General features: G+C 41.8%; 1 long non-coding RNA gene and 2 pseudogenes across 1 annotated transcript; 1 reads left to right on the top strand and 2 right to left on the bottom strand.

The window, feature by feature from the left end:
- Window positions 1–487: 487 nt before the first annotated feature.
- LOC117484556 lies at window positions 488–22,630 on the top strand (annotated as a pseudogene).
- Window positions 22,631–23,577: 947 nt separating this feature from the next.
- Window positions 23,578–25,305, bottom strand: LOC117484557. Its single transcript, XR_004556146.1, has 2 exons — window positions 25,224–25,305; window positions 23,578–24,092 (listed from the first exon to the last, which is right to left on the bottom strand). It is a non-coding gene; the product is annotated as an uncharacterized LOC117484557 (long non-coding RNA).
- Window positions 25,306–25,707: 402 nt separating this feature from the next.
- Window positions 25,708–27,817, bottom strand: part of LOC117484569 — a 154,472-nt pseudogene continuing 152,362 nt past the window's right edge.

Raw genomic sequence — 27,817 nt, forward strand, 5'->3', positions numbered from 1 at the left:
GGAGAAGATGGATGGATGGATTTTTAGTATTTGTAACTTTACTCTACGAAATGGTACAGAAACCAAAAAGGGATTTTAATAAATACGTTTAAAAAAGGAAACTTTAAAAAGGTCATTAATTGTAGATGATTAGGAGTCAATCTCAATTCAGTTCAAACAGATGAAATGTTGTGAACAAAATGTATGAATGTATGTGATTTGTATACATGTGTATGCTATAATATAAATAATATACATATAATTTAATAGATAGATGAACTCAGACGATTGCTAACAAACATCAGGTATGATTTCTGTGAAATGACAAGAAGGGTGGGAAGGGGGAGGGACTATATAGGGAATGTATGGTTATAATAAATGTGTCTTAATAAACCTTAATAATATTAAATTAAAAATAAATAAAAACGACATAAAAAAACAACACTGAGCCATGAACGCGTCTTTTCTTTTACGTGCCCTACGTCACTTCCTCCCCTTCAGTCCCCGGATGAAGCTGCCATTGGGGCAAAGTGAGCAGCAGGGCCACCGGAGGAGGATCTTTAATCTCCCGGAGAGTTAACGGGGACCGGAGAGGACTGAAGCCCCGCCGGAGTTCATGAGGACCGGGGACCGGAGAGAGGAGAGCCAGAGACACCGGGGAGAGAAGAAACGGTCCTCCGAGTTGAGAGACCAGATCACTGCTAACGGCTAACGGACTGTTTAAACTGCCATTAACATACACACACACATACACCTACACACACACACATACACACATACACACACATACACACATACATACATACACACACACATAAGCACACACACATCGCACTACACCTGGTGGGGTAAAGGATGTCTGCCGCCAGTATAGACCCTCAGGTAAGAAAAACCGTTAAGATGTATCCCTCCGCTGAGAGGCGAGGTGTGAGGGGGAGTGTGGCCGGGCTAGGAGGCTCTCAGAGCGGGGAGGTGAGCTGTGAAACTGCCCCCCTCACTGGAGCTTTCCACAGGCCTGGACCACAGCGAAGTGGGTGGTGGGTTAGATAAAAGGGACTATTTACACCCAGAGGACAGATATACACATGTCAGTGTGCAGATAGGTTAATATGTGATGTTTTTGAATTGGTATTTTCTACATTACATTAATATAATACATTAATATACCCATATTTCACCATTATTTATAATAATATGTGATAACAGTATTATATGGGTATATTATACGTACAAATAAGACTGTTATTTCCCCCATAATACACTGGAAATAGATCCCCTTTACACTGTTATTGCACCCATATAACACTAGTATTACATCCCTTTTTACACTGCTATTACACCCTTATTCGGCTGTTATTAGACCCATATAAGACTGTTTCCCCCAAGATACAGAAACCATTTAAGGGTTGATAATAACATTGATAAAAAAATCTGAAATATAAAGTGCTACACACTGCTGCATTTACCTTAAAATAAGGACCCAAAAGAACATTAATGAATTGCATACAAGGACAATACAGAAAGTATATATAGCATATTGCACATGGCTTGTAAAATAAAACAAAAAATACATAGGAATTATAAAAAATTAATACATAGAAACTATTAAAAAAAAAAAAAAGCCATTATAAAAAAAAAATACAAATAAATAGGGTCATAAGACAAATAAAATACATAGGCATTTTAATAATTATGTACAAACTCATAGGTGAACGATAACTGTGTATAAAATGAATATTTATATATAGAAAATGAACTACAATGTTTATAATTCATGCTTTTCCGGCACATTTTAAACCATAATGCAGTAGTGCAAATATGCTAGACTAGAAACAACATTACTAATTAAACATGTTTCTTTATACAGAAGATGTAGGTGGATATGTTGCAGCAGCAGTCTCTTATGCTGTGGCACTTTGTCCCTTTTCAATTAGCAGAACACTCCCAGGACAGCAGTGCATTCAGTGGTGTTGTTAATGACAAAATATAAATATGTATTGCAATTTCTTGTGTCTGCTTGTATCTGGCGTACAGTGCATTATAGACCCATGCATGTGTTGTGTTTTCTCCTTTCACATGCTTTCATCCTCTCATTGTGACCATGAAGACATCGAAAGGACAAGATGCAAGCAAAGGTAAGAAGTAGGGCTGTGAGATTATGGCAAAAATCATAATCACGATTATTTTGGTCAATAATTGATATCACGATTATTAAATACGATTATTCATTGACTTTGAAAACATCCATTTATTGAACTTTTAAACAAATACAAATAATAATTTGAACAGTATCTTTTTAACTGTTGATTACCCTGAGCGTATAATTCAACTGAAAAACCAATACAAAAATAAATTAAATAAATGATACATTTAAATAAATAATAAAGATATAAGATCAACAAATATTTTGGAGTGCACTTCAACAAGCTACTAAACATATATAAATACAAATACATTTGATCAAATATGTTGCAGTGCACGGTCACAACCTAGCAAAGCAAAATAATCGTTTTTTTTCGATTATGTTGTTTCGTAATTGTGGCAGGCCAAAATCGTAATTGCGATTAAAATACGATTAATTGCACAGCCCTAGTAAGAAGAGACTCACAATCCTTTATGAACAGATGCCTCATATCCTCGCTGTGTTCAAATGTCTTCTTTAATGCAGTAACGAACATACATCGTCAGCTCATCAATGGAAACACCTTGCACTTTTTAAAAGGTCAAATCTTCCAAAGGTTGTGTTTATCCTGCAGACAGAATAATCTATTTAAATCTCTGTACAACACTGAACACCCCCACACTTCTGTTTCACTCCAAGACTATAACTGCCTTCCATAAGAGGAAGAGATGCACGCGAACTAGAGCAGGTTATTAAAGCAGGATTCTGGGATGTCCCTCCAGCTGTACAGATATGTCAGGATTCACCATCGTTAGGTGTGTTTGGGAATCCTGCATGTGTAGATTTCCGTTTTGACTACAGTGTGATTCATTTTGTTGCAGCGTTCCCAGTCTCCGTGCAGAATGGCTCCCTCCACCAGAAGGACACAGTGCACGATAACGACTTTGAGCCGTATCTCACCAACCAGTCAAATCAGGTAGGAAACTGCTTCTGATGTTAACTTTGAAAAGCTGAACCGAATAGGAAGAAGCTTCAGATTAACCTTATTGATCCGTCATAGGCACGTTACAACAAGGCATTGCACCTAATGTCAAAATATCAACATCTCAAAATAGGAAATGAAACAGAACTACTGAGTTAAATATATACAAGTTGACAGTGAAAGACTGTCTGTCAAACAAACACAATGAAGGACCAAATTACAGCTAACAAGAATTAAAAGTAAGCTTATTTACAATAACTCCAGAGCCCTGTAAAGTCAACATTTCCTAAATCGGGACAGGTGTATTTATTTTGAAAACCAACAACAGGCTTTTGTCTCATTAAGTATCCATATTGGTTGGTGTTATTCCTTTCAAAAGCAACATTTTTCAGTGCAGTCAAAAAACAGTGTTGTTACACAAAGAAAGAAAACGACTATCGTAATTAAAGGGGACCTATCATGCATAATGCACGTTTTTATGTCTTTTATACATCAACATGTGTCCCCCAACATGTGTCCTCACGCAGCGTCAGAAAATAAAACCCTCTCTCTTTTCCTCCGTGCGCAAATCTCTAAAAACGGGGGAACAACGGGGCTGATCCAGATTTGCCATCCGATATGAAGTTATTTACGTCATATAAGCTCCGCCCCCTATTTTTTTTAAAGCTTTATTCCCCGAATCAGCACTTTAGTAACAGGAAGTTAAACAGAGGGATATGAGGCATGGCTAGAATGAGTGATCTGTTTGGTATTTTGAGCAAAACACTATATCAGAGACCTATTGCCTAATCGCATGATAGGTGACCCTTTAAGGTATTTTTTCTATTGGGATGGAGATGATGTCTTAAAACAAGGTTTCATCAGCCGGTCCTTACCAAGTCTTTAAAGTTGTCTGAAATGATACGGATAAAAAGGTTCGAAAAAGCCTTGAATGTCCTAAAGGTTTTTAAATCAATGCTCTTCTGTTGTGACATCTGCAAATCAACAAAGACAGTTTTCCATTGTTGACTGCCATCCTCCCTACCAGCATTTGACGATTTATTTTTGCTGTATATGTTAGGTTGAAATATGTCATTCTAGGACCTATTTCATTAATGGCCTCCTCATTCACCCTGATACTTCAAAAATATGAACACAAGACACAAATAGATATGGCCATTGTACTTGTTGAAACCTTTCTATGTGCAGTCTGTGGTGGAAAGCTGCAGAACCCTGTGAGACGATAGACATTCAAAAAGCCTTATAAAAGTTTAGGATATGCATTCGGAGCATCCTTAGTGTTTTTATGGACACAGATTATTTTATTCTGCACTGACCCCCCCCACCTTCAAAACACACCTCTTCAGACTGGCTTTTAATGTGTGAATAATGTTGAGTTGCTGTTTTTTGATTATTTTTAAAAAAATACATAATTTTTGATTCTTAAAAAAAAATACATAATTTTAGATTTTGAGAAAAAATACATTTTAGATTTTGAGAAAAAATATATAATCTTAGATTTGAGAAAAAATACATAATTTTTAGATTTGAGAAAAAATACATAATTTTTGATTATTTGAAAAAATACATAATATTAGATTTTGAGAAAAAATACATAATTTTTAGATTTTGAGAAAAAATACATTTTTAGATTTTGAGAAAAAATACATAATTTTTAGATTTTGAGAAAAAATACATAATTTTTAGATTTTGAGAACATTTCTGAATGTTGAGAAAAAAGTCAAGAATTTTAGATTTTGAGGAAAAAGTCAGATTTTTTTAGATTTTGAAAAAAAAGTCTGAATTTTTAGATTTTGAGGAAAAAGTCAGAATTTCTAGATTTTGAGGAAAAAGTCAGATTTTTTAGATTTAGAAAAAAGTCAGTAATTTTGATATTTTGAGAAAAAAGCCACATTTTGAGAAAAAGTATTTTGTACATGACAGGATGTATGATTACCTAGAGAAGAACCGGTATGCCTCCATCTTGTGTAACTCCCTCTCTTGGATATCAGCATGTGAAGGACACTGTTCAGGAACTAGTTGATGCTCTGTATGTGATGACTACAGAAATACATGGATCCTGAGATTGAAGATCAAGCCGGGGACCAGGGAGAGTTTTCTAACAGCCTGCAATGATCTTAACTCTCTCTCTGTTTCCAGAACAACAGCTATCAGTCCATGACGGACCCCTACCTGTCCAGCTACTACGCCCCCTCCATCGGGTTCCCTTTCCCCCTCAGTGAGGCTCCCTGGTCCACGGGCGGCGACCCCCCCATCCCCTACCTGACCCCCTACGCCCCCCTCAGCAATGGAGACCATCACTTCCTGCACGACACGGTGTTCGGGCAGCCGGGGGGTCTCGGCAGCAGCATTTACCCCCCCCCACCGCTTCAACTTCTTCCCAGAAAACCCGGGTTTCTCGGCGTGGGGAACGAGCGGCGGCGGCTCTCAGGGCCAGCAGACTCAGAGCTCGGCGTACGGCGGGGGGGGCGGCAGCTACAGTTACCCTCCTTCCTCCCTGGGGGGTACGTTGGTGCCTCCTTCCTCCCTGGGGGGTACGCTGGTTCCCCCCGACGGGCAAACAGGCTTCCACAACGACAAACCTGAGCAACAAAGCGCCCGGTATGAACAGCCTGGAGCAAGGCATGCTGGGACCTGAAGATCGGAGGAGGAGGGGGGGGGGACGGCGGGGTGAAGAGCATCGGGTCTCTTGGGGGGGGAGTCGTCACAGGAAATGGAGGCACCCCGATTGGTTTGCCCCCCCCGAAAACAGCGTCCTGGGCGGCCATCGCCAGCAAACCAGCGAAAATGCAACAGCAGCAGAAAATGATGAGAAACAACAAACCCCCCTCATGGCAGGGCTTCCCCCCCATCCAACCCTAAAAAATCACAACATGGACATTGTTGACACGTGGGATAATAATAAAGGAGGCAATAACAAGATGGCGCCCCCCCAACACCACCACCACCATCCCCACCATCACCATCCTCACCAGCAGCAGATGCACCTTCACTCTGCTCAGTCTCTGGTGCAGCAGATGACGATGCAGGGCCCCCCCCCTCCTCAGAGCTACCAGAACCACGGCTCGACCCCCCCGACGCGCTGGGTGGCGCCGCGCAGCCGCAACCTGTGCTACGGGGGGGGCAGCCTGGACAGCAGCGGCTCCTCTAATGGAGGCACTGGAGGAGGGGGTCTGCCTCCAGACTCGGGGCTGGACTCTCATCCCGTCCTGGAGAAACTGAGAGCCTCGAACGCCTACAACCCGCAAGAGTTCGACTGCAGCCTGAAGCACGGCCGCGTGTTCATCATCAAGAGCTACAGGTACATATGTTCTTTTAAAGGTCCCGTGTCATGGCCATCTCTACGGATCATAGTTCCATTGTTGAGGTCTACTAGAATATATTCATATTGTTCAATGTTCCAAACTCACATTGGTTTCTCATACAGCATCTCTGTATAGTATGTGTATTCACTCTCTGTCCTACACGGCTTGTTGGAGCTCCTGCCCCCCCCGCTCCCTATGAGCCCACTGTGCTCTGATTGGTCAGCCTCGCCCACTCTGTTCTGATGAGTCCACCACCGTTACAAGCTGAACATCAGTGTTTATGTGTTACAATGGCGTTTGCAACGCTTTAGGTCATCAGCATCCGTGATATTTGATTCATTGTTTTAAACAAATAATTTCTTTGTACAAAACAACCAAAAACAAATAACTTTACGACGACAATTCATTTCTTATTTTAAAGTTACTTAACTGTATTTATTACACGGCTTCATCATCAAGAGCTACAGGTACATATATGTTCATTTTGATTTCATTTCTTATTTTAAAGGTCTCCTATCTTGCAAGATGCACTTTTTTATGTCTTTTATACCGCTCCTTTGTATGTTAATTAAATACATGCATTCAGTTTAATATTCACACACTGACCCATAAATGGCAGGAATTAAGCAGCATGTGTTACACAGAGGAGAGAGGGAGGTGTGCTCACAACTAGAGATGTCCCGATCCGATCACGTGATCGGGGATCGGAGCCAATCACGTGATTTTCAAAAGATCGAAATTGGAAAAAAAAAATTGGGGATCGGGAATTTTTTTTATTTTTTTTATTTATTTTTTTAATAAAATATTTTTATTTTATTTAATGTTACAAAACAAAAATGACCATGTTCACGTCTTAAAGTCATCCTGAGGCCTTAGTTTTGGTTTAAAATTACACACATCATGTATGTGTTGCTTCTTTGGGCTTGTGTTCATAGACCAGAGGCCTGTACTACGAAGCTGGATTTTCTCTTAGCCGGCTAAATTCAGGGAAATCTCGGGCTTTCCGGTCCTACGACGCTGGTTCTCTTTTTAGCAGGCTAGATTTCCATGGTAACTTATGCTGAGCGGCAAACCTGCTCCGGAGCAGGTTAGGTGGCAGGCTAAGAGATCAACTCAGTGAAAGCACTGCCTGCTGACCAATCAGAGCTCCGTGTGCGGAGTTTAAAGCGATCAATTCATATGACAGGAGAAAGGAAATACAGTTTAAACTGCCGTTGCAGGAAAGACGACCGGCCAAAATCAACTGACTGTGTGAACGTGAACATTAATAGAATATCCCCTCCTCCCATCTTCAGAGCAATCTGACTATTATAACATTAGCGTTAAGAAAGCTTACTTAAATATCTGCCACGACATAAGTAACCGGATCAGAGTAACATTACGTACAGTCCGCGGCACTGTGAGTGCAGACGTAGATGTGTCCCATTATCATTCATATCATATCACATCATAATGTATCATATATTTCCTTATCTGAGTCAGCTGAGCCGTATCTGGCCGTGCAACACTCACAGTGTCACATACTGTATGCAGAAGTATTATTTTAAGCAACACATTAAGTTGACGAAACACTGGAGTCAAATGTAATTAAAGTCAGATCGTGTCTTGGACGGGGCAGTGATATCATAAACCTGTTAATGTACGCATTCAAACACTTTCTCTGTTACCAGCTGTATTCACCTTGCAGGTGCAGCTATGTGGCTTTTATCCTGGGTAAAGTGTTTAAGTCATGGATGTTTAAAGTTTAACTTCCTCATATTTGACTAATATTATAGTTCACTTTTCATTCAGGAAGTATGACGCTGCGCTGTCAGTACGCTTCTCCGTGTTTGAGATTGGTCGAATGCTCCAAATACCACCCCTTTCATGTGAACGCGCACCTAACTAGATAGGACACGGCTGGCTTGAGCGATCCACTTGATAACCAGCGTCGTAGTACAGTTTAGCGCCATCGCGTATGTTTTGGATTACGCCAACCGGCTAACTCCAACATATCCAGGTTAAGTTGAACCAGCTTCGTAGTACAGGCCTCTGGTTGCTTATTTCTCTCAAATCTGGCAACAGAGTGGGCGCAGTGTCTAATAGTAGCAGTAAGCTAACGAGAGGCTACGTTCAGCTGGTGACTCGGGACAGAGAAAATGTCAGGAGTTTGGAAGTATTATAAAATTGAAAGCGAAGGCAGTGTAACAGCCAGATGCAATGTTTGCAAGGCGGAGGTTCCGCGTGGTGGAAAGAACAGAGCTACGTTCAACACGACCAATCTAATACAAACACCAACAACAACACGACGAGTACACAGCGGCCACTCAGGTAACGGCACTGAAACAACCGACACTTTCAGAGACTTTTAAAAGGAAAGAGAAACTGCCCCAGAACAGTGAAAGGCCAAAAAAATAACAGCCAAGATAGCTGAATTCATCGCGTTGGATGACCAGCCGTTATCTGTTACCTTTTTTTTCTCTTAATGCATTGCATAAAGATCGGATCGGGAAAAATCGGTATCGGCAGATTGTCAAAATCAAATGATCGGAATCGGATCGGGAGCAAAAAAAGGTGATCGGGACATCCCTACTCACAACACAACACAAGTCAAATGAAAAGGAAAGTGCAGAGCAGGAAGTATTAAAGGTCCCATGTCATGCTTTTCTGGTTATTCCCCGTCCCCTTGTGTGTTATGAAGGTTTGTATGCATGTAAACGGTCTGCAGAGTCACAAACCCTCAAAGTACACCCTGTAGCGAGTAAAACTCTAACACAGAGAAGACCTGTCTATGCTGCCCCAGAACGCCTCGTTGGACATTTCTCTTTTTCAATTTTTCATTTGACGTAACGACGACCCCTCCGTGGATTGGTCAAAATGGACCAATCCACGGAGCCGTTACGTTAAGTCCTCACACACACACACACACTCAATCTTTTCTCAGCTGCAGCTCCGCCGATTTCTCCTCCCTGAGACGGCGGGATAAAAAATTATCCAACGACTTACAGACTTTTCTTTCCCCATGTTAGTCAATGGGAAAAAGTGTTTCCGGGCCCGGTGACGTCACGGACTGATACGGAAATTGTAGTACCGCCGTTTGGCCACAACGAATATTTTCATCAGAGTCCGGCGCACTTCCTGGGGGCTTGTGCGCAACGTGTTTTGGACGTAATATGGTCTTTGTTGACATTAGCACAACTCACCTTGTGGTAAACCTGAGAGAGAGAGAAAGAGTTTGAGCATATCTGAGACCCATAATATATGCCTAAAAATAGCATGATAGGAGATCTTTAAAGTTACTTAACTGTATATAATTGTATTTGTATCTTTGATTTTATCTTTAAATTTATTAATCTCTAATCTATGTGAATCTGTGCGGTCCTGTAATACTGAATTTCCCCACAGGGATTAATAAAGGTCCGTCTTATTTATCTGCTCAAAGATTGTTGGTGCCACCCTGCCAGAGGCTTTCTGACTCAGCATCCCATAATAACCTGAGAGGCTCCAACAGCATCACCTGGGACCCCACAGCATGCTCTGAGCAGAGAATCTGAACTGCTACCATCTGATGGAGATTCAATAAAGTCAGACTGAAGCATCCTTTGTGCTCCAGTCGGTCCTCTCAGTAAACACAGAGCTCCAGATCAGATGCACGCTGAAGGCTCTTTGAGCAGCTCTCACTGATCCTGCTGTTATGTTACATGTTGTTGTTCACGTATTGTGTCTTGATATTTGTCTGTTGATGTTACACATGGAGCTGCTGTGATGCAAGTCACACTTCAGACCTGATCTGACCAATAAAGTATTATCGTATGAAGTTGACTTGACAGATGAAAAATAGCTAACTCTGGCACCTTTACAGACATTTTGATTAATGTTTAGTTTAGTTTATTTGTTCATAGTGTCGTGGACAGTCCCCGTTGATCAACTGTCACAAAAAACAGTAAATGGGGCATTAGCTTTAGCCAACATTGCTAATTTCCAGCTGTTGTTCCCGGCCAGATGATAATGGACACCTTTTTCAAATCACAACACATCAACATCATTAGTTATAAAGAAAGGATGAAAGACAAGTAGATAGAGGCGAAAGGATAAAAGAGAACAATCAAATGCAAAGAACACGCGTTACTACACACATGTCCCGTGGCGTTTCTATATGTACAATAGTGGTGGGGCACGAAAAACTTAGATGTTTATATACAGTATATATAAGCTTCTGGCTATCCATGGCTCCGATAGAGAGAGTAGGGGTGTTGAAATTAATCGTTTCTATGATGCATCGTGATGCGGACGTGGACGATTCTGCATCGATGCAGGGACAGAACATAATCGATTATAGCATAGTAACGTTGCTTCCTGATCTTCCGGCCGCGGCTGGACAATAACGTTTTTTTTATTTTTCTGTCACACGAATATCAAATCGGTCGGTGACGCAGAGATCAGGGAACAGAAGTGACAGCGGCACAGCGGCTCCAAACACAGCAGTCTGCTTCATCCACCAGCACAAGAACACCAGTCCAGAACCAAAAGGAGAATGACCCGCTCTGAATCAGTCCGTGTCGCTGCGGCTCAGAGACACACATCTATTTATGTTTTTGAAAAACACTTGTTGTCGTCATGTCAGGTTTTTTGGTGGATTTAATCAAGTCTTGGATTGCAGAGTATGAATGTCCTCTTGCTATTTTCAGACGATAAATACGTGTTTAAAGTTTGTGAAGGCAGGAGGAAAGCTTTCGCGATCACCGTCTCCTCTGTTCCTCCAAACCCCGCCCCCCCCCCCTGAAAATAATGAGTGACAGGCTGATAGTAACTAGGGATGGGAATTTGAAAGCAAATGTATATTCGAATATTCGACCCCCAAAAAAACGGTTAACCGATTAACAGAAATGTACATATCCTAAAAAAATTAAAAAAAATTGGGAAAAAAGTTTACAATTTTTTTTCTTTTTTAAATTAAATTTAGAAAAATAAATAAATAAATTTTCAAATAAGTATAGAAACCAAGTCGAAATGTGTCAAATGTATTGAACTGGTGATCACAGTTTGAACAGCTATAGGCCTACAGCTTTCATGCTTAAAACATAACTTGGTTTTCTGATGGATTTGGACATAAACGCAAGTGAAGTATAACCGGACGCGCGAGAGAGAGATCAGCACCTGCAGCTCTGCCCGCTGTGAGGGGCCGGTGAGCGGAGCAAAACACACCTTTAGACCTAACACACTTAGCTATGGCACTGTCGTATACATTGAATTATTCCATTTGATAATATGTAATCAACTTAGGCAACCCTCCCAAAACAAAAGAATTACAATAAAAAATATTCATAACTCATATTCTCATATTCTCATACCTGAATAATTTCGAATATTCGATTAACCGTTCCCATCCCTAATAGTAACCTGATAAATAATAAAAAGGGAGTTCATATTTATCTTACTGCATGTATTCATTGATGAAAAAGAAGCCATGTGCAGTAATATAGAAAATTGAGGATGCAACGCATTGTTATGCATCGGGATATCGAATCATTGACAGGATAATCGTAATCGAATCGTGAGACCAGTGAAGATGCACAGCCCTAAGAGAGAGAGGGGGGGGGGGGGGGGGTGTCGCTCTATGCAAGTCAATGGGACTCCCGGATAGTTGAAAATCGACGCTAAAGGGCCCACCACTGCGTTGTAGTGACGCCAAGGGATCCTGACAGGTCGAGTTGGGAGTGAGAATGTGTTGGACAGTGACGAGAATACTCATTTCCGGCAGCGAGAGATGCGTCCCTAGCAACCACGTTACTACTGGCCAATCTGAAACCTCTTTAGTAACATACGTAGTACAAATACATTTGCTTGACAAGAACTGAAAACAATCTTCGTATTCTCCACAAAAATGTGTGTTATATTGAACCAAAAGTCGTGATAGAGGCTTGCTTGTCAACATCCGGGTATTTCTGCACTGGTGGGCCATGTTAACAATACCGTGTCACAATATGAATCGATCCAGTGTAGACTAAAACAGCAATGTACAGACAAATCAGATGACTAAACATGATCTTAAAATATATTTTAAGATATATATTTGTTTCATATTTTGCTGTGTCCCTAATGACGAGTCACCACTGTACATGTCACATATAGCACTTCACAATCACACAACAGAAACAAGGGGTCCATGATCACAACATGTAACATATATATATATCCTTTATTTAACCAGGTAAAAAGTCTCATTGAGATGAACATGTATTTTTTAAGAGCGACCTGGCCAAGAGGGCAGCATGAACAAAGTTACAACAGATAAAACACAAACAATACAGGCAGACGAATACAGCTGTACAACACAAATGAAATGGCACATAACCAGTCAATATGCAAAATGTTTTTTACACATATACTTGCAAATCTAAGAGGGAACCAGCCCAAGCAGAGATACACATAAAACCCAACCAATGCAATGATCACTGTCCCTGTTCAATAAATAAATGAATGCATAAAACAAGTATTATCTTCTCTTCCAGCGAGGACGACATCCACCGCTCCATCAAGTACTCCATCTGGTGCAGCACGGAGCACGGGAACAAGCGTCTGGACTCGGCCTTCAGGACCATGAGCTCCAAGGGCCCGGTGTACCTGCTGTACAGCGTGAACGGCAGCGGGCACTTCTGCGGCGTGGCGGAGATGCGTTCGCCCGTGGATTACGGCACCAGCGCGGGGGTTTGGGCGCAGGACAAGTGGAAGGGGAAGTTCGACGTCCACTGGCTGTTCGTGAAGGACGTGCCCAACAGCCAGCTGCGCCACATCCGCCTGGAGAACAACGACAACAAGCCCGTCACCAACTCACGCGACACTCAGGAGGTTCCTCTGGAGAAGGCCAAGCAGGTGCTGAAGATCATCGCCCAGTACAAACACACCACCTCCATCTTCGACGACTTCTCCCACTACGAGAAGAAGCAGGAGGAGGAGGAGGTGGTGAAGAAGGTAGGAGCTCCCTCAAGACTTCAAAGTCACCTATTATGCAAAATCCACTTCTTCATGTCTCTTCTTCATCAACATGTGTCCCCTCTTCTTCATGTCTCTTCTAAATCAACATGTGTCCCCTCTTCTTCATGTCTCTTCTACATCAACATGTGTCCCCTCTTCTTCATGTCTCTTCTACATCAACATGTGTCCCCTCTTCTTCATGTCTCTTCTACATCAACATGTGTCCCCTCTTCTTCATGTCTCTTCTACATCAACATGTGTCCCCTCTTCTTCATGTCTCTTCTACATCAACATGTGGACCCCTCTTCTTCATGTCTCTTCTACATCAACATGTGTCCCCTCTTCTTCATGTCTCTTCTACATCAACATGTATCCCCTCTTCTTCATGTCTCTTCTACATCAACATGTGGTCCCTCTTCTTCATGTCTCTTCTTCATCAACATGTGTCCCCTCTTCTTCATGTCTCTTCTTCATCAACATGTGTCCCCTCTTCTTCATGTCTCTTCTACATCAACATGTGTCCCCTCTTCTTATGTCTCTTCTACATCAAACATGTGTCCCCTCTTCTTCATGTCTCTTCTACATCAACATGTTTCCCCTCTTCTTCATGTCTCTTCTACATCAACATGTGTCCCCTCTTCTTCATGTCTCTTCTACATCAACATGTGTCCCCTCTTCTTCATGTCTCTTCTACATAAACATGTGTCCCCTCTTCTTCATGTCTCTTCTACATCAACATGTGTCCCCTCTTCTTCATGTCTCTTCTACATCACATGTGTCCCCTCTTCTTCATGTCTCTTCTACATCAACATGTGGTCCCCTCTTCATGTCATCTTCTACATCAACATGTGTCCCCTCTTCTTCATGTCTCTTCTACATCAACATGTGTTCCCCTCTTCTTCATGTCTCTTCTACATCAACATGTGTCCCCTCTTCTTCATGTCTCTTCTTACATCAACATGTGTCCCCTTCTTCCTTCATCAGGTGTCCCTTCTTCATGTCTCTTCTACATCAACATGTGTCCCCTCTTCTTCATGTCTCTTCTACATCAACATGTGTTCCCTCTCTTCATGTCTCTTCTACATAAACATGTGTTCCCCTCTTCTTCATGTCTCTTCTACATCAACATGTGTCCCCTCTTCTTCATGTCTCTTCTACATCAACATGTGTCCCCTCTTCATGTCTCTTCTACATCAACATGTGTCCCCTCTTCTTCATGTCTCTTCTACATCAACATGTGTTCCCCTCTTCTTCATGTCTCTTCTACATAAACATGTGTCCCTCTTCTTCATGTCTCTTCTTCATCAACATGTGTCCCCTCTTCTTCATGTTCTCTTCTTCACCAACATGTGTCCCCTTCTTCTTCATGTCTCTTCTTCAGTCAAACATGTGTCCCCTCGTCTCATGTCTCTTCTAATGTCTCTTCTTCATCAACATGTGTCCCCTCTTCTCATGTCTCTTCTTCATCAACATGTGTCACCTCTTCCTCTCTCATGTCTCTTCTCATCAACATGTGTCCCCTCTTCTTCATGTCCTCTTCTCATCAACATGTGTCCCCTCTTTCTTCATGTCTCTTCTATAATCAACATGTGTCCCCTCTTCTTCATGTCATCTTCTTCATCAACATGTGTCCCCTCTTCTTCATGCTCTTCTTCATCAACATGTGTCCCCTCTTCTTCATGTCTCTTCTTCATCAAACATGTGTCCCCTCTTCTTCATGTCTCTTCTTCATCAACATGTGTCCCCTCATTCTTCCTCATTTCTCTTCTTCATCAACATGTGTCCCCCTCTTCTTCAGTGTCTCTTCTTTCATCAACATGTGTCCCCTCTTCTTCATGTCTCTTCTTCATCAACATGTGTCCCCTCTTCTTCATGTCTCTTCTTCATCAACATGTGTCTCCCCTCTTCTTCATGTCTCTTCTTCATCAACATGTGTCCCCTCTTCTTCATGTCTCTTCTTCATCAACATGTGTCCCCTCTTCTCCATGTCTCTTCTTCATCAACATGTGTCCCCTCTTCTTCATGTCTCTTCTTCATCAACATGTGTCCTCTTCTTCATGTCTCTTCTTCATCAACATGTGTCCCCTCTTCTTCATGTCTCTTCTTCATCAACATGTGTCCCCTCTGTGGAAAGAGACTCTGAAAGTTTCAGGAACAAAGATTCTCTCTCTTTTTGATCCATTTCTATAAAAACCTGTCTGAAAATGAGCTGATCAGATTTTGGCCACTTGATGATGTCATCACGATGTTTTGTCTTGTGTAACCATTAGCCAATCAGCAACCAAGGTAACCCCCCCCCCCCCCCTTATCACCTGAATCTCCTCCTAGAGCACCTTTGAGTTCTTTGTAACCAAATGTCTCTCAGAGGGGCGTGGGGAGGGGCTCCTTATTTTCATCTAAAGTAACAGACAGAGAATCAGCACTTTGGAAACAGGGCTGAAACAGAGGGGATTATGGGTAATGCTGCAATGATCTGTTTGGTGTTTCAGCCAATCAGGGACAGGTTCTGTATATATCTGAGACCTGTGAGATATTGATTAAAAAAAAGAGTATAATAGGGGACCTTTAAAAGTAATAAACGTTGTAAAAAAAGACCCTCCCCCTTATAACAGTCTCAAAGCTGATTTCTCTTTATCTTCATTAAAACAGTTTGAAGGTTTGATGATGAAATATTAAAATATGATGACGTGTTTTTCTAACATAACCACATTTCTTTTCCAGAGCTATGAACCTGCCCCAATACAGAACCGGTCCAGAATCGATCAGGTAACATCTGCTTTCTTAACATCTCTCTGAAACGTACACATGTTCATGTTAACACAATACAAATACTTTTAGATTTTAAAGGTCACCTATCGTGCTATTTGTAGGCAATAGCATAGGTCTCAGATATATACAAATATATGAAAAACCAACCATATTACGTCCAAAACAGTCGGGCATTGTTTCTGATAGCAACGTTTCTGATTGGGCCGTGGGTCCACATTTCAGATATTACGTCATATCGGACGCAAATCTGGATCAGCTCCGTTGTTCCCCCGTTTTTAGAGATTTGGGTACGGAGGAAAAGAGAGAGGGTTTTATTTTCTGACGCTGCGTGAGTTCCCCGACACACCGGGGACACATGTTGATGTAGAGAAGACATCACAAAGTGCATTTTGCATGATAGGTCCCCTTTAAAACCACTGAAGGAGTCATTGTACAAAACAAAGACAATACATGTGTTTATTCTCATCACTGCTTCAGAAACACAACGATAGGAAATCATCATCACACACGCTGACAAGATTATCCACATTTCATTTTCTGTTAAGGCTGCTCCACAGTGGATCTCAATCCCAGCTGCAATCAGAGAACACAACACATTTATTTTGATTTAAATCCCAATTAAAAACAGTATCTTTTGGTATATTGTTTTCTTTATTAACATTTCCAGTATTGTATGTTGCATGTGTTTTTTGTTAATTGTATTGACTTGTTATTTTAAATCAAATGTGTCTCATTAGGGCGACTTAAACAATCTCCAGGCACTATAACTGTACAACACTTCTTATTCTCTGTTGATCAGTGTTTCTCAAACTTTTCATACCAAGGACACTTAACCAATAAACAAACACTCACGGACCACCTGACTCCACAAATATCCCAAACCAAAAGGCCTGCTCACCGCTCCAACAGTTAATAACAAACTACAGCCTAATAGTGACAGCTTCACTTCTCTGTATCGCCTCGTTCACACATTAAATCAACAACACAAATACAACTACAGATTATATAAGCATTTCCTTCAAATAAGATTTAAAATGCTCAGGTTTTACACCTCTTATGAAAAGTAGACTACATTTATTTCGGAGTTTATGTCCTATCCAACAGACTCTCAGGTAGTACGACTCAAACCTCCGCTGTGGATTTTCAAAATAAAATACAGTTAAACTTTGGTCGCAGGCCCAAGTTGAACTCTCTGAGGTCTAAGCCCTTTTTTCACACGTTAGGCTCGTCTGGGCTTTTTTTTATAAAAATGCTATTAAAACATGAACCTTGGTGACCATCGGGCTGGCCTGCATGGTCTGCCTACAAAACTAAAATAAAAAAACGTTTATGCAATCCCAACAACAGCCTCTGATCATCAACAGACTTCATGCAATGCTTCATCGGATGCATATATTAATTAGATAATAATCTCTATCTCACTCCTAACACATCTAAATATACTTTCAGCGTGGATACATGTTCATAAAATACATCCATTGTTTGTTTTATACGCTTCTTGAAATCTAAAAGAAACCACATCGTTTTTCTAGAACAGATTACAAATCGCCTGAAAATGGTACAAACAAGTGGCAACATGTGTGACGAAGGTGTTGCGCTGGGCTAAACCATTCAACTCGCTCCATTGCGGAGATATTCCCACGAGAGTGCGGAAAACTTAAATGTATTTATTTATAGGGCTGTGCAATTAATCGTATTTTAATCGCAATTACGATTTTGGCCTGCCACAATTACGAAAACAACATAATCGAATTAAACAATTATTTTGCTTTGCTAGGTTGTGACAGTGCAACATATTTGATCTAATTAATTTTGGTCTAATTTATTTGTATTTATCATATTTTGATATATGATAAGTAGCTTTTGGAAGTGCGCTCCAAAATATTTGTTGATCTTGTTTATTGGTATTTATTATTTTGATATTATTTATTTAAAGTTTTTCAGTTGAATTATACGTTCAGGGTAATCAACAGTTATAAGATACTGTTCAAATTATTATTTGTATTTGTTTTAAAGTTCAATAAATGGATGTTTTCAAAGTCAATGAATAATCGTATTTAATAATCGTGATATCAATTATTGACCCAAATAATCGTGATTATGATTTTTGCCATAATCGCACAGATGCGCCGGTGAAGATGGCCGCATTGTCTTTGTGCTCCTCTCCAACTTTGCCCATTTTCGTATTTTGTACATATTTCTTTTACTTTTGCCGTTTTACTTTTAACATGGTTCGCAACATGCTAGCCGACCGCACCTACTCTGCCATACAATATAGCAGAGAGGAACTTTTCCAATTGCGAAACTTCGTGGACAATATTAACCCTCCGACAGACAATGGAGATTCACCATGGCTACCTGTTGCTGTTCTACCTGAGAGACGCAAGAAGAAGACAAAGCGAGGATGCCGGGCCGGGTTGCTGGTCAGACTGAGAAAACGTGAGAATCGGCCCCCTCTTCCGAGTATTCTTCTGGCTAATGTTCAATCCATTGAAAATAAGCTAGATGAACTCAGAAGCCGGATTGCTTTTCAACGGGACATTAAGAACTGTAACGTGTTAATTCTCACTGAGACTTGGCTCAACCCCGCTATCCCGGACTCCGCTATTGTCCCTGACGGATTCTCTATTTTTCGTCAGGACCGGACTGCAAACTCGGGGAAAAGTAAGGGAGGCGGTGTGTGTGTAATGACTAACAACAACTGGTGCTCAGATGTGAAGATTATTTCATCGGACTGTTCCGCACAGCTAGAGCACCTCATGATCTCATGTCGGGCCTTCCATCTGCCGAGGGGATTCACATCTGTTGTGATAACAGCAGTGTATATCCCGCCGCAGCCACTCGCCGACAACAACACGGCACTCGATCAGCTGTTTGGGTTTATTGATAAAACCGAGACTTCACGGCCAGATGCGGCGTTCGTTGTGGCCGGAGATTTCAACACCGCCAACATGAAGAAGGTTTTTGCCAAAATATTACCAACACATCAACTTCCCGACGCGCGGGGGAAACATACTGGACCATGTTTATTCCCCTTTCCGGAATGGATATAAGGCTCTCCCTCGCCCTCCCTTCGGCAAATCAGACCATATCTCACTACTGTTGTTGCCTGCTTACAAGCAGAAACTTAAAAGGGACAGACCGATAACAAGGACAGTACAACGATGGAGCGAGGAGTCAGATTCAGCACTGCAGGATTGCTTTGCATCCACGGATTGGAGTGTGTTTGAGGACAATAACATCAACACACACACGGACACTGTCATCTGCTACATTGGGAAATGCATCGATGACGTGGTACCGAAGGTTTCTGTACGGACATTCCCAAATCAAAAGCCCTGGGTAAACGGTGAGGTGCGCGGCAAACTGAAAGCGCGCACTCTCGCGCACACAGCGGGAGATTTGGAGGAGTACAGGAAGTCTAGGTATGATCTCCGGAGAGCAATAAAAAATGCAAAGAGACAGTACAAAGAGAAGGTGGAATCTGACTTCAAAGGCTGTAACACTAGGAATATGTGGGCGGGACTAAGGACAATGACTGACTACAAAGGAGCAGCGGGGGGTGCTGCGGGAGTGTCTGCGTGCGCATCTCTCCCAGATGAGCTAAACAGTTTTTTTGCACGCTTTGAGAGCAGCCAGGCTGTGGAGGTACAGAGGGACCAGGAGCTACACTGCCCTTTTGTTTTAAATAGGGCAGATGTGTGTAAATCCTTTAAAAGGGTTAACCCACACAAGGCTCCTGGACCTGATGGCATCCCTGGCCGTGTTCTCAGGGTGTGTGCAGTTCAGCTGGCAGAGGTGTTCACAGACATCTTCAACAGGTCCCTGCTGCAGTCTGTAGTCCCCACATGTCTTAAACACTCCACCATCATTCCTGTCCCCAAAAAGACAATCATCACCTGCCCCAACGACTACCGCCCAGTAGCACTCACCTCCATCATAATGAAGTGCTTTGAGCGGTTAGTCAAATTATTCATCACCTCCTCCCTCCCTGAATCTCTGGACCCCCTGCAGTTTGCCTACAGAGCAAACAGGTCCACAGACGACGCCATAGCCCTCACCCTCCACACTGCCCTCTCACACCTGGACCCGAAGAACAGGAACACATATGTGAGAATGCTGTTCATTGACTACAGTTCAGCATTCAACACCATTGTGCCCTCCAAGCTGGCCATCAAGCTCAGAGACCTCGGGCTCAACAGCGCCCTCTGCGACTGGATCCTGAACTTCCTGACGGGCAGACCCCAGGCAGTGCGGGTGGGAAACATCACATCCTCCACCCTGATTCTTAACACCGGTGCCCCTCAAGGCTGCGTGCTCAGCCCTCTCCTCTACTCCCTGTTCACCCACGACTGCGTGGCCACACACAGCTCCAACACCATCGTGAAGTTTGCTGATGACACGACCGTCATCGGCCAGATCACAGACGATGACGAGACGGCGTACAGAGAGGAGGTCGAAAATCTGACATCTTGGTGCCAGGAGAACAACCTCCATCTCAACATCAGCAAAACAAAGGAGCTGATTGTGGATTACAGGAAGCAGCAGGGAGAGGGACACGCCCCCATCGCCATCAATGGGACTACGGTGGAGAGAGTCAAAAGCTTCAGGTTCCTTGGGGTCCACATCACTGAGGACCTGACATGGTCTCTTCACACCACCACCATCACCAAGAAAGCTCGACAGCGGCTCTTCTTCCTCCGCAGGCTGAGGAGGTTCAAAATGGATTCCAGGATACTCTGCAACTTCTACAGGTGCACGATAGAGAGTATCCTGACTGGCAGCATGACGGCCTGGTACGGCAGCTGCACCGACCTCGATCGTAAGGCTTTACAGAGGGTGGTGAAAACTGCACAGCACATCACCAGGACGGAGCTGCCATCCATGGAGGACCTTTACTCCCAGCGGCTCAGGAAGAAATCACTACGGATTATCAAAGACCCCCATCACCCCAGCCACAAACTGTTCTTTCTGTTGCCGTCTGGCAGACGTTACCGCAGCATCCGGGCAAGGACAAGAAGATTCGGAGACAGTTTCTTCCCGCGGGCAGTGAGACTGTTAACAAATTGAACTGTTGAAACAACTTCAAACATTCAACTGCTACTCAGTAGTATGTATCTAATACCTAATATATATATATCATTCCAATAACTTGTATATAGACTCATACTGCACTATTCCACATCATAACTTTATTTCATTTTTATAACTATTATTATTTTTGTATTGCTCTTGCTCTTATTGTTATTATGTTATGTCATTATGTTGCATTGTTGGAGAAGCCTGTGACATAAGATTTTCAACTGCATAATTACTCTGTAGCTATGTCAGATTGACAATAAAGAACCTTGAACCTTGAACCTTGAACCCTATTTATTTATTTCAAATGTGACATTTTACCAATGTGCTCACGGACCACTAGGGGGCGCTCACGGACCACACTTTGAGAAGCACTGTGTTGATAATATGATGAGAAATGGATGAATCTTGTCTTCTCTCATCTCTTCCTCCCAGGATCGTCAGAAGTGAACAGAAGACGACCGCCGATGAAATCTAGATTTAAAAAAATGAAACACAAGGACATCAAAAATCGATTTAAAACTAATATTTTATTTTCTATGTAACTCCGTGGACACGCTCCGGTCTCAGATGCAGGGATGAAGCTCCAATCATATATTTCTTTTTTCCAGCCTTACAGATCTCTTCGGCTCCCCACCATGCATCGTCACCTAAATATAAAGAATAAGAAATATGTGCACGTGTGTTTCTGAACTCTCTCTACGACATGCTGCTGATTCTCACGTTGTGCTTCGTGTGTTGGACAAATGTGAAGTGCTTGTGTCGGAGTGAGCAGGACTTTATTGACAAATGTCTGCTATCTGTTTGTTGTGTTTTATATTATCAGAAAAAAGTCTATTAACATGTGAGGGGTGTTTTATTTTGGCGGGTTGATGTGTACACTGACGGTACGTCCACACGGCAGCGTCGCGTGCTTCAACGGAGACGCTTCCCCTTCACTTTGAATGGGGTGACGTGACGCTTTGCCGAACTGCATTGTGGTTCCCTCGCGTCGCTTTGCCTCCTCCGCTGCTCGCTTCGAAAATTGAGAAAAGTTCAACTATTCAAGCGCCAGCCAATCAAATCATATGCCAGCACAAGCTCTAGCCAATCAAACCGCGTGCTTGTGTGTCCGGGGCGGGAGATTAATGTGATTGGTTGTTGGTCGCACGGCAGACACGCCCACCGACAAGCTTCAACGCGACGCTGCCGTGTGGACGTGCCGTGAAGTGTGCAAAGGGTGTGGCGTTAGAAAGCGTAAATGTTAGGTAAATATTTTTGAGTTATGCATCACCTGGCTTATTAAACTAATCCTCCTCCTGCTCTTCCTCCTCCTCCTCCTCCTCTTCCTCCCCCTCCTCCTCCTCCTCTCCCTCCTGAATGAAATATGTGTCGTATCAGAGGTCACTCTCACATCCTTAGATTTGATCATGTTCATTATTAAAGTTATGCTTCTCTGTTCTCTGTGGGCTTCATTCATGTTCACATGTATACCTTATTCTCTGTCTTTATTCTTTCTTAAACTTCTTGACTTTATTCCTCGAAAAATTATAATTAAAGAAAAATCTAAATCGTCTCCCAATTTCTTTTCGGAGCAAGTCCATTTAAAAAATATAAATTAAAATATATAGAACATTATAAAATGATTGACAGCTTGTACAACAGACTCAATTTAAGTACAACAATAATAACTCCTGTCTCAGTTTGAAATCTCTCTCTGGCTTTAGTTTTACAAAATGTGCAAAGGGACCAACTTCAAATGAATGCCTAAGAGTTTGGAATGGGATGTCCTGAAAGCTCCTGGAGGTGTAATCAGAATCAGAATCAGAATCAGAATCAGAATCAGAATCAGAATCAGAATTCCTTTATTAGTCCCACAGAGGATACATGTACATTGTTACAGCAGAAAGAGCCAGAGACAGCTTCATGTTTCCTAAAGCATGCATACAACAAAGTATTAAAGATTTAAAAAGAAAGAAATGATAATAGGTGTTCTAGTCTGTGTTGTTGTGTGGGGGGTCTACTAGGGGTCGTGGTGGTTATATAGTCTGACCGCTGCAGGAAGGAAGGACCTGCGGTATCTCTCTAATGTGTAGGTGGTCCAATACTTTTGTCTATATTGTGTATAATTGAGTATCATCCGCATAACAATGAAAATGTCCCGAGTGATTCCTTATTGCCTAAAGGAAGCGTATATAATGTGAACACAATAGGTCCAAGCTCTGAGCCCTTATGCTTTGCTGTGGCAGAACTGGCTGGATCAAATCAAACAGAACTCTAAACACATTTTCAGCTCTGCACACAATCTGCAATTCAACTCTGCACTTTCTAAAACACTGCACACGGTTCTCTGAGTAACACACAGAGATCTGACATATTCACCTGTCAGCCATTTTCAACACACTGCCATTAAACATGCTACACATATGAGCCAATGAACAGATACACATGCCAGCTGACCGTTAACGCCTGGCTGCTTTACTGCTGACTCATCAAGCAGGATATAAGTACAAACAACAATATCCTGTTTATGAAATACACAAGAAAAGAAAGAAGATTGAAGTCGTTAGTTCATGAGAAAAGCACTCAGATAGAAAGTCAGAAACATTTGATTAAAAGAAATGTAAATAAAATGTCCAAAGAAAGTATTCAGAGTAATTCTTATTACAGTTTTATAACTGTTTTATATATTCCTCAAATGATCTGCTTTGACTGCAGCTTGAGAAACTTCTGGATTCAGTCTGAAAGCATCCTTTTTTAACTTTAAACATGATCTTTAATAATGTTGTAGTTTAGTTTAACTCTGAGAGGTGGACTGGCTGGACTCCTCACTGGGACTCTGGTTCTGGACCAGCTTGCAGGGTCCAGGAGTTCTTGGAGAGAAGGAGCGCTTCCTGCCGCAGGACTCGGGGGATGGGAGTTCCTGAACATGGAGAAACAGCTTCAGTTATTATGCTCCAAATATCTGGAACAAAGTCACAGAAAGAATGTGTCTGCAGCTCAGAGAGTCCTGCTGGGAACCCACACATGTTGAGGAGCCCAAAGTGTGATGAGAGAAATGTACAGTACGGGTCCCCAGCACATAGAAGCTGCCGGATGCTAACCTGCATATGTTGGGAGAGCTTTACAGACCAGGAGAGGAACTAAGTACATTTACTCAAGGACTGTACTTTAGTACAATGTTGAGGTACTTGTACTTTACCAGAGTATTTCCCTTTGATGCTACTTTGTACTTCTACTCCACTACAGTTCAGAGGTACATGGTGTACTTCTACTCCACTACATGTATGTAATACCTTTAGTTACTTCACAGATGTGGATGAATGATGTGAAATATAATCAAGTGTTAAATCAGACTTTAGTTCCACCTGGAGTAAATCCACAAGCTACCCTGCAGTATACAAAGTCATTCAAACTAGCTGCACCTTTACCAGCTTTGAGAACACTTTCATGATCAATCATTATAAAACATATCATATATATTATTCTGAAATGGACCAATCTGCACAATGACTACTTTTACTGTCGCTACTTTAACTATATTTTGATGATAATACTTTTATACTTTCACTTGAGGAACATTTTGAATGCAAGACTTTTACTGTAACAGAGTATTCCTACACTCTGGTACTTCTACTTTTACTCAAGTACAAGATCTGAGTACTTCTACTTTTACTCAAGTACAAGATCTGAGTACTTCTACTTTTACTCAAGTACAAGATCTGAGTACTTCTACTTTTACTCAAGTACAATATCTGAGTACTTCTACTTTTACTCAAGTACAAGACCTGAGTACTTCTACTTTTACTGAAGTATATTTTGATGATAATACTGTAACTGGTTATAATGTTGATGTTTTCATGTGTTTTATTCTTCAGAGTTTATTTACATTTTACAGAGTGTCAGTGAACGCGTCACTGTTTTGATAGACAGTTGTTGTGAAGAGAAACAGCCAAAATGATGAAGAGAGAGAAACAAGAGTGTTGTTTCCTCTGAGGACATGCTCCATGAAAGAGTTTCATATCTGGATGAATGGAGGATATTCAGTACTCACAGTTCTTCTGGATCTTGGCTCTGATCGTCTCATCCTCTCTGATCCTGTAGGGATGAACACAATCCAACAGTTATGGATCCAGTTTAAAATAAGTGTTTGTTCTTTGAGTCAGCTTCAGAGTCCTGACTGATCTCATGCTTTACATCCCATCATATCTTCTCTGCAAACACTACGACTGACTGCCACAGCTCTCAGCTGCATTACAGGAAGTAACAGTCATTAGTCAAGGAGCTCAAAACATCCCATCAAAAACAGACTACCTTTTCCACTCTTCTGTCAAATCCCATATGTCTGGTGGAAAGTTGATTACTTACTAAATGTGGCTTTGCATTTTCAGCTGGCCTTCTATAGTTGATGGAAGAATGAAAGAGCCTGCAGTCAGTGGGTAACATCACTGATCTGTTGTGATTCCCCAGTGAGAGAAACACCTCCCTGTGTTTCATACAATACTGCTGAACCAGCAGAGACCCCTTACTGACCTGAGGGTCTCCAGTCTGCAGTCTGGACTCTCCAGAAGATCTCTCAGCAGCTCCTCTCCTGAATCCTGCAGATCGTTGCCTCTCAGGTCCAGATCTCTCAGATGGATGTTGGACTTCAGAGCTGAGGCCAGAGCAGAACAGCTGATCTCTGACAACCAGCAGCGCCTCAGTCTGAATAAAGAAAACATGATGTAAGTTTAGAAAACAATGTTCCTGTTTGAAATAACTCCAGGTTTAATAATCTGTTCAGAGTGAAACAGGGTTTTAATGTCAGAGATGATGCAGAAACAATCCACTGATAATCTGGAACTTTAACTTTGATCAGATGTTGAACAAGTCCTTCATCTCCCTCACAGCTCATCAGTACTGACAGCATCTCCACTGACTCATGGAGCACAGAGTGAGTCTGTGGAAGCTCAAACACTCTCCCTCACACATTCACCTTCTCTTTGTTACTCTGATCAATATTCAGTCATTAGCAAAAACAGAACAAATAAAAATAACATTGTATTTGTTCAAATTCAGAAAATCATAAACACAAACAGATCAATATGAACTGCAGTCAGTGAACTGACCTGAGAGCCTCCAGTCTGCAGTTTGGACTCTTTAGTCCAGAACTCAGCAGCTTCACTCCTGAATCATACAGAGCGATGTCACTCAGGTCCAGATCTCTCAGATGAGAGGGGTCAGACTTCAGAGCTGAGGCCACGACTTCACAGTGACTCTCTGAGAGTCCAGAGCCACTAAGTCTATAATAAAACATATATTACAACATGTGTTAAAAAGAGGAAACATTATATTAACATCAAGCATTTGATGAAAAAGATTTGACATGTTCTGATAGACATTTGCTGTTAGTCCATTTAATATAATATATAATAATATATGATAATAGAGTGTAATGAGTTGTCAGTGTGATCTGATCACATGTCTGTGCTCCTGCTGTCACTGACTGTTACCAAAAGAAACAGAAATTAAATGAATCACTTGACAATATTAGAGATGTACATATTTAAATGTTAGTTAATATGTGGATGTGAATGATGGATGAAGGATGTTTTGGCTTCTCTGAGCATCTGAACATTTATTGCACACACAAACACAATTAACAAACCAATAAAGTTTCAATATGTTCAACTTGATAGCATCAGATGTTCCCAGTATATCAGCATTAAGACATAACTCTGTTATTGGTGGGAAATGATATAGATCTGATTTTAAACTCTAACACATTGAGATAAAAACGTGTTTAATGATAAAGAAACTACTAGAAAGTAATAATAACATGTTTCTGTGATAACTGTAAGTCCTGCTGTGTGGTGTGATCACATGCTGAGAAACCTCTCAAGTCCTTCATGTGTTTGACATGTCGCCTCCATCACTCAATATGAAGAGAGGAACGCTTCAGTTTAACTATTATTATAAATAAATAGAAGAACAGTGTTGGTTTATTTTGCTCTCAGTATTTAAACAGCAGAAATGTTATAGTGTTTATTTGAATAATTAAACTCCTGATCCACATTAGTTTATAAAGTTAATCACATCTGGACTTACTTGAACTTCCTGCAGTTCCTCACAGCTGGAATCAGTCTCAGTTGTCCCTCCGGTGATGTGTTGTACTGATCCAGGTCCAACTCATCCAGAACCTCCTCTGACATCTGCAGCATGTAGGCCAGAGCAGAGCAGTGGATCGCAGAGAGTTCCTTCTCTGATCTGTTCTCTGACTTCAGGAACTCTGTGATCTCCTGATGTACTGAGAGGTCCTTCATCTCTGTCAGGCAGTGGAAGATGTTGATGCTCCTGTCAGGAAAGGAATAACTTCTCATCTCCTTCAGGTTGCTGATGGCTCTCTGGATGGTTTCTGGTCTGTTGTCTGTGCGACCCAGCAGGCCTCCTAACAGTCTCTGGTTGGACTCCAGAGAGAGGCCGTGGAGAAAGCGGACAAACAGGTCCAGATGGCCATTTTTACTATAGAGGGATTTCTCCATGGCTCTCTTCAGGAAGTCATCCAGTGATGGGTAATCCTGATCAGTGATGTTGCTATTGTCTCTCTGCAGGAAGTCCTTCAGTACCTCTGTGTCTCTGTTGGTGTAACAGTGCAACATGTAGACTGCA

This window comes from Trematomus bernacchii, unplaced genomic scaffold (genome assembly GCF_902827165.1).
Source record: "Trematomus bernacchii unplaced genomic scaffold, fTreBer1.1, whole genome shotgun sequence".
NCBI lineage: Eukaryota > Metazoa > Chordata > Actinopteri > Perciformes > Nototheniidae > Trematomus > Trematomus bernacchii.